Source organism: Centruroides sculpturatus, unplaced genomic scaffold (genome assembly GCF_000671375.1).
Source record: "Centruroides sculpturatus isolate CEXI.00-Female unplaced genomic scaffold, Cexi_2.0 scaffold1214, whole genome shotgun sequence".
NCBI classification, from domain to species: domain Eukaryota; kingdom Metazoa; phylum Arthropoda; class Arachnida; order Scorpiones; family Buthidae; genus Centruroides; species Centruroides sculpturatus.
The window spans coordinates 176,586-183,935 of record NW_019385996.1 but is presented as its reverse complement, the minus strand read 5'-3'; the positions used below and the strand labels follow the sequence as shown (position 1 = coordinate 183,935).

Sequence of the window (7,350 nt, the reverse complement as noted above, 5' to 3'; positions counted from 1 at the left end):
ATACTTGCTTTATTCTTCATAAGTACTTAGCACCATATAAGGAAATTTATAAAGACCTTTTAACTAGAAGCAAGCAATCTAAAATTACATACATTTTGCAAAAGGTAAAGCATGAGTCTGAAGATAATGCAGAAAAATGCTCAGAGGATAAGGATAACTTGCCAAAAAGAAACGCTCTCGGTTAATTAATAGTGTTTTTAGTAATGACGAAGAAAATATTGTTTAATTTATATTAATATGTATCACTTAAAAATTTTAATGAAGATATTTATCTTAATTATGAAAATATACCATCATGTTTTTTTAATTTTTGGCACCTAACCCTCCTTTTCGTATTAGTTCCTTGTTTCGTATAACACGGATTCGCATAACACGGCAATTTTTTGGAACCCGTATAACACGGTAGTTACTACCGTGTTATACGGGGGTTACCTGTATTATTATTATTATAAAATGGCGAAAAGCTTAATTTTCATTAATAGCTCAAGTTCCATTAAAAGCTCAAGTTTCATTAATAAAATTGTCATTCTTTTTTTAGTCTTTCCGCATTGTGGTCACTGAGAGGGCCTTTTTAGCAAGCCCATTATGGGTTAGGCCAGGCTCACAATGGGGCAGCCGTATTTTTTCGACCCGTCCGGATTCGATTCCAGGTTCCCCAGAGCGATAGGTTGTCACCTTGACCGCTCGGCCACCCGGTCGCTCTTTCCCACTAATGACAATGAATTCGTTAATTTGTAATGCAAAATAGCATTGAAAAGTTTGTTGGAAACCTTTACCTCAGTATAACGTGCTTTGTCATTTATTCTTACAATTTATGCTATGAGCAAGAAGAATCTTGATTTTTTTTCGCGTCATTGCTAATTATAATTTTAACAATTTGCAACAAACAGGTAAAAATAACGAACGCTGTCACAGTATGCGGTTTTCATTTTAATGCAATCCACTAATCTTACATGAAGTAATTTGAAATGTGTTAGTAGTATTGATATTTATAACACAACCACCACTATTAGCAGCAGTATCATCAGTATCATTTGTTTGTAATCACGTTTTATATATATATATATGTTTGTTTATGCACAGAGGTAGAAACCTTTCTAAATCGGAATCTGATAACGCCGCATGTATTATGACAGGTAGATAACTTATTACTTCTGCGCTGTAAGCACTAAGAAGGGCATATTCAGGGCCCAGCGTGTGTTCGGGAAAGCCTACAGTAGAGCGTCGTGGCGGTGATGGATGGGGCCCGAAATATCCGGGACAGACCAACCCCGAAAAATTCCTGAGATATTTTGATCTGTTTGGATCCCGGGCCCTCGGGTTTTCTTTACGCATCTAACACCGAAACGGGCTATTTCCCACAGAAAGTCCTCCCAGGAGGCATTCTCCTTCAACAGATCGCACATGTGTACAAATACACCAAACCAACTAATCGCAATTGCAGGTTTTAATTTATCTGTTAAACGTTATTACGCGAGTATATATGTATAAAATATTTGTAAGATAATTTATAATTAAGGCATGAGAAGTTTAGTAGTAAACCAACCACGCATTGTATTAATTATAAAAATAAACCAGTATATTTCAAATAACAGTTTTTTTTTTAGTTGCGGATATCCATAGTCTTCCAGTAAACAAACGCACTCGAATTTTCGCGGAACACTTAAGGCAGATTCGGAGAATACTAGCGTCCTGTGGTACACCGGTTGCATATAGTATTTATAACATATACTGTACTTCTTAATATCATTCAAAACATAAAATTAAAGCAAAAATTCAAAATTTATGTCATAAAAGAAAAAAAGTCTATATGATTCTATATAAAACTTAACCATTGTTAATTGTAAATAAGTAAGCAAACAAACAATACACTACGTTTCACGCGGGGCGTTTTGTTCACTACTTTAACGTTTTACAGATGACGTGCCAATCGCGGCACAATCTCAAAATATGGCCTTTCTTATGGGTATACTGCAACGAGCTAGAATATACCACATAGAGTGGCTGTGACTATGGTTACAGCGCTCTTAAAGACACTACATGTACTATCGAAGAGTACATGTCGTTGCCTTTAAGAGCGCTGTAATTAAATGTGTAAATTATGGTTGTGTAAAGACAACCAGCTGTAAATATTTTAGCTGATTGTCTTTACACAACACAAATGCCACGCCCCTTGACTAAAAAGAAAATGGCGGACGTGTATTCAATTTTCCTCAAACAGGCGTAGCTTCAGCCACACTATGTAGTTATATTCTAGCTCATTGGTACAGGACGGCCGATGGCTAAGCGGTCAAGGTGGCAGCCCACCGCTCTGTGGGACCCGGGATCAAATTCGGACGGGTCAAAAAATTCCCCAGGAATTTTTCGGGGAGTGGTCCATTCGGATATGTCGGGCCCCGTCCCTCACCACCCGGGCACCCCATTGTGGGCCTGGCCGAACCCATAATGGGCCTGCCCTAAGAGGACTTCCTAGTGCCCACACGGCGGAAAGAGGAAGAAGAAGAAAAAAAAGCTCATTGATACACTGTACCGGGAGAATTTACGCCAATCAAAGTTACCGAACGAAATAATTTTGTACATAGAGGAAAGAAAACGTTGTTTGATCGAAGGAGAAGGAATAATTTGAGGAAATCTTATCATTTGTCATGGAATTTGAGAAAATCAAACCGGCAGTAGTAGGATTTTTTACATCGCCTTGTAATAAAACAAGTGATGTAGGAGTTAAACTTCCTTTGTGTTATTGCTTAAGACTGTATAAGGTTTCAGGCGATGACGTTCTCAAATTTGTAAAGTTAAAATGAATATTATTTTTTTAAATTTTAATTTAAAACAGTTCAGTATTATTTGTATACAATAATGAAAAGGAAGAATATTGTATTGCATTGAAAAATAATCCAGTATAAACGTTAGCCCATGGCCAAAGTTATTTCATTATTTGAAAAAAATAATCAGGTTGGTTGGTTTAAGTTATGGCAACGTAATACTTGGGCGATCTGCCTAGGGGGATGCCTTCCGGGAGGTCTTTTTAAGGGTAACTAGCCACTATTCAGGCGTTACAGACGTGGAGGAAACCCGAAAAACTCCACGTGGCCAGCCCTTTCTGCCAAGGCGCGAATACACAACCAAACTCCCAGTGTTTACGGAACGGAACAGCTTGGCCACTGGTGGGACGAAAAAATAATCAGAAAACGGATAATTTTTATTATAGCCAATGCTGAAATAATAATAATAACAAAGAAAAAGTGTTCTCTGCAGAAAATGATAATTTTTGAAATTTTTTAATCATCAACTGCAGAAAATGATAATTTTTGAAATTTTTTAATCATCATTATTGGCAGTGACCGTTGTTTGGATATGGTTTATTTAACTTTTTTTTCGGAAAATCGGGGGTTCTCGGCCTTTTCATTGTGGGCTTGGCCGAACTCGTGGCTAAAAATGGCCTCTTTAGTGCTCACAGGGTGAACAGTCAGAAATGGAAAAAGAATCATTCCGTGCTATGGAGTTGTATACAGCGACGTGTTACAGCTCCGTGGGTCCCAGGCAAATTTGAATTAGGGGCCCGTGTATAGTGTTGACTTTACAGACTTCGGGGGGGGGGAATTTTTTGGAGAAATACTTTATTATAAAAGATTGGCTTGGCATCCCCAGTTGTTGGGGGCCCTGGCAATTGCCGTTTTTGCCCGTAGGATAACTCGCCCCTGTTTATATATAAAGAAGTAAAATAATAACTGTTATATATAGGTATATAATAACTAAAAATTTAAAAAATTACCTGTTAAAATATGTTGTGTATCTTTGTTTTACTAATTCTTCACAGAAAAAAATAATAATATGCAGTTTCCTTTCACTAGTGGCTACAACGTTTAGCTTTCTTCCACGAAGTTGCCATAATTGCAGGATGTGGCGAGGTGTCGTCCCGTTTTCAGAAGCTTCCCGAATGCAAATGTGGTGTGTGATTAACTAAATATGGTGATGCTTAGTTAACGCATCTCCATATTTAGTTAACCATCTTACAAAATCATAAAATTCGTTTAATGATTTTTCGAGAAAAATTTGCTGTTGTGTAGGATGAGACAAAGCAGCAACTGCCTCCCTTGTGGATTTCTATGGGAAAACTGGCCCCGATTTGGCGTTAGACGCGTGAAGAAAACCTGCCCAACACTAAGAGAGCCTTTCCCCCCGGCTTGAGATAAATTTGGCTAGGCCCGACATAGCCCTCATTGTAAATTCCTGGTGGCTACGACCTAGAGTACCTCAGAGCCGCAGTGTGATGCCTTTGAAGTCCCGTTTTCTCTGCCCTCAAATATACAGAAAGGAGGATTGAAAAAAAAAAATTGATTTTCAATCTGCTTTGCTCGATAAGGCCTCCAATAATTCATTGCAGGAACCTCAAAATCATAGTCATACCGCCGACTAGCGGCAAGAATTTAAAACAACAATACGAATTTTTCAATAATTAAAAAAAAACTTTCGTATCTTTTTTTTAAATAAAAATATTAAAAATTAAAAGCAAAGTTTCGTTCCAAACGCTGCAACTTTATGAATTTAAATATCCTCATAGCTGTCGTCATGGTGGCCAATAGGGTAAGCGGGCCCGAGGTAAAATACGTATTGAAAGCCCTGTAGTAAATTAAATTATTATATTAAATTAAAGGAAGTAATGAAAAACAATTACGTAGGTCCCTAAAAGAAATCTCTTAGGGCCCAGGGCAATTTGATCCTTTTGTCCACCCTCCGGGCGTCTCTGGATGTCGGGACATTGCATGACCCAATTATCCAAAGAAAAAGAATTTGAAACATTTAGAATTACCAAATGCCAAAAGTTTGGAGCCCACCAGTGATGCTTTCTTCACGTTCGTTACACGTAAAAGGGGCAGTTTACCGCGGAAAGTCCTCCCTCTCGCAGCTCGCCCACGTGTCGCGTTGCCCCACACGAATAAAACCAAAGCGAAACCAAACCGAAAGTTTCTTAACGAAAAAATGTTTAAAAATAATATCTACTCCTGTGTATGCCACAGTTATGCAATGTACACAAATTCTAATAAATTCGAATTTAGAAAAGGGTGCTGGCATGCGACTAGCTTCATAAATAAATTTAATACTGTATTTTGTTTATATAAGATTTTAATTGAGAAAATTCTTTCCGTATCGTCAATTACTCGTGAAGCCTAAACGACGCCTAAAAGATGTTTATACAGAAATAGCAAAAGAAACATTGGATTTTTATGCCCGATATCATTAAAAGTCTACGATTCTAATCGACAATATACGAAATATTTTCCAAGATTTACCACACAATTAATATTTTAAGCGTTCGTTTCCGAGTGTTGGAATGTTCGTAAACGAATTCGGAACCGTTTAGAACTATGCGATTATAGAATTTACTTAGAGAAGAATTTCCTTTATCGTTAAGTAAACAAATACTTCTGAACTGTTTCTGTCTTCCCACTTGTCTACTAATATAAAATCGTGTATCAGTGTTCACTCCAAGCAGAAAGTTCTGAAGCCGTCGTAAACAATTGAACGGTTTACAGTTATTGGTATGTACCAATTGTTATAATTATTTTTTTCATTTTTTGACTCTCCGCCAAGTAAACCTTTCGTCATACCCTTCATGGCATGGTAAAAGCCCTCACCGTTATGGCTGTCCCTCACCACGCTCCATTATGGGCCAGGTGGTCATCCCTCACCACCTAGCCCATAATGGAGTGGAGGGATGAAACCCACCGCCCACGAAAAATTCCTGGGGTGGTCATCGATGCGATCTAGGACCCCCAGTAGGCTGGAGTCATAATTGCCTGCAATAAGACCTTCCATATTAAATTTTACTGTTTTAATATTACTATAATTACGAGTTAACAATAGTGCAGTGTGTGTGTGTATATATATATATATATATATATTATTATTATTATTATGGTTGATAATGAATCGTAATTATTATTTTTTTAATTTTTAACCAAAACATTTAAATTTTATTCATTACCAACTTCAAAATATTTCTGTTAATTATATTAAACACGCTGCGTAAGAAATATTTACAAAAGATAGCATACCGATTATTATACTTAAATATTTACGTTACGTACTCAATATCGCCATTTTGTTTACGGTTACAGATAATTTCAAATACGGGATTCTATATTTAGTTAGAGATGCCCGTACGTGTTTCTCTCTCGAGTGCCAATGCCACGAATTTCGGGAGCACTGTATCAATGTACGCTCGTGTACACGATAATTTAAACAAGTTGTACTTACCTTGCTTAAAAAAAAGCATTTAAAGTACTTTATTAAATTGTAATTAATGTAGAATATTTCCAAATATTTTAAATAGGTCATTTATAATAGAGGTGGGTTAATTCTAGGGCTGCGCTCCGGCCACCGACCAAAATTTCGGCTAACCAGATAAAAACCAGGCAGTTGGTCGTGGGTTCGTGCCCGGCCACGTAGAGCTTTCCGGATTTTCTTCACTCTTGTAACATCTAAATAGGCCTGTTTCCCTTACAGGGCCCCCGGGAGGCATCCTCCCTCGGTAGATGGCCCACCTGTCACCTTGCCGTGTACCTGTGCGCAAAAGTTTTATGCATTTTGCGTAAAACTGTTGAAAACATACACCGACATTAAACCAATAACAAAATGCAGCAACGAATTGCGCTTTTTCCAGCAACAATTAAAATTGCGCGTGGCGCCATCTGTTACCAGATTAATAATGTAAAAAAAATTTAAGTTATTATTATAAAATAACAAAAAGCTTAATTTTCAGGGTGGAGACAAGTTTTATAGATAATTATAGATGCTAATAACGAGTAAAATCGTCATTAACACACTATCCCTTCCATCTTCCCATCCCCTGGACCTTTAACCGCCGAAATTTAATAGCATCGATCCCCCTAATAAGCGAACTTCCCTGTCAAATTACAGAAATTTTCGAAGAAAGGCACGCGAGTTATTAAGTTACCAAATGGATGAACAAAATCCATACAGGAATCTTCCAATTTTTGCATATCTGGGTGTTTCAAGGTCCCGATTCCAAAAAATGTAAAAATTTTGGAGGGAGTCAGTTTTTGACCGATCGCCGTACTTTCCCTGTTCTATATAATATCCAGAAAAGTAAAATACAGGTAACCCCCGTATAACACGGCACTTCTATAGCACGGATTCGCTCTAACACGGTTCGAGAATTGGTACCATCCCCCGTATAACACGGTACTTTTATAACACGGATTCACTCTGACACGGTTCGAGAAATGGGTAAACCCTCATACAACATGAAATGTAATAAATTTTTACATACTTAAGTACTAATAGTTCACGAAAATTGTTATTTTCGTGAAGTATTAGTACTTCAGT

The 7,350-nt window shown here is 37.4% G+C and overlaps 1 protein-coding gene across 1 annotated transcript in view; it reads right to left on the bottom strand.

Moving 5' to 3' along the window:
- LOC111613000 (serine protease 48-like) overlaps window positions 1-3,909 on the bottom strand; it is a 26,975-nt gene extending 23,066 nt beyond the window's left edge. The window contains exon 1 of the mRNA XM_023354294.1: window positions 3,773-3,909. The gene's annotated coding sequence lies outside the window, so the exon portion shown is untranslated. The remainder of the gene's footprint in view (window positions 1-3,772) is intronic.
- Window positions 3,910-7,350: the final 3,441 nt, after the last annotated feature.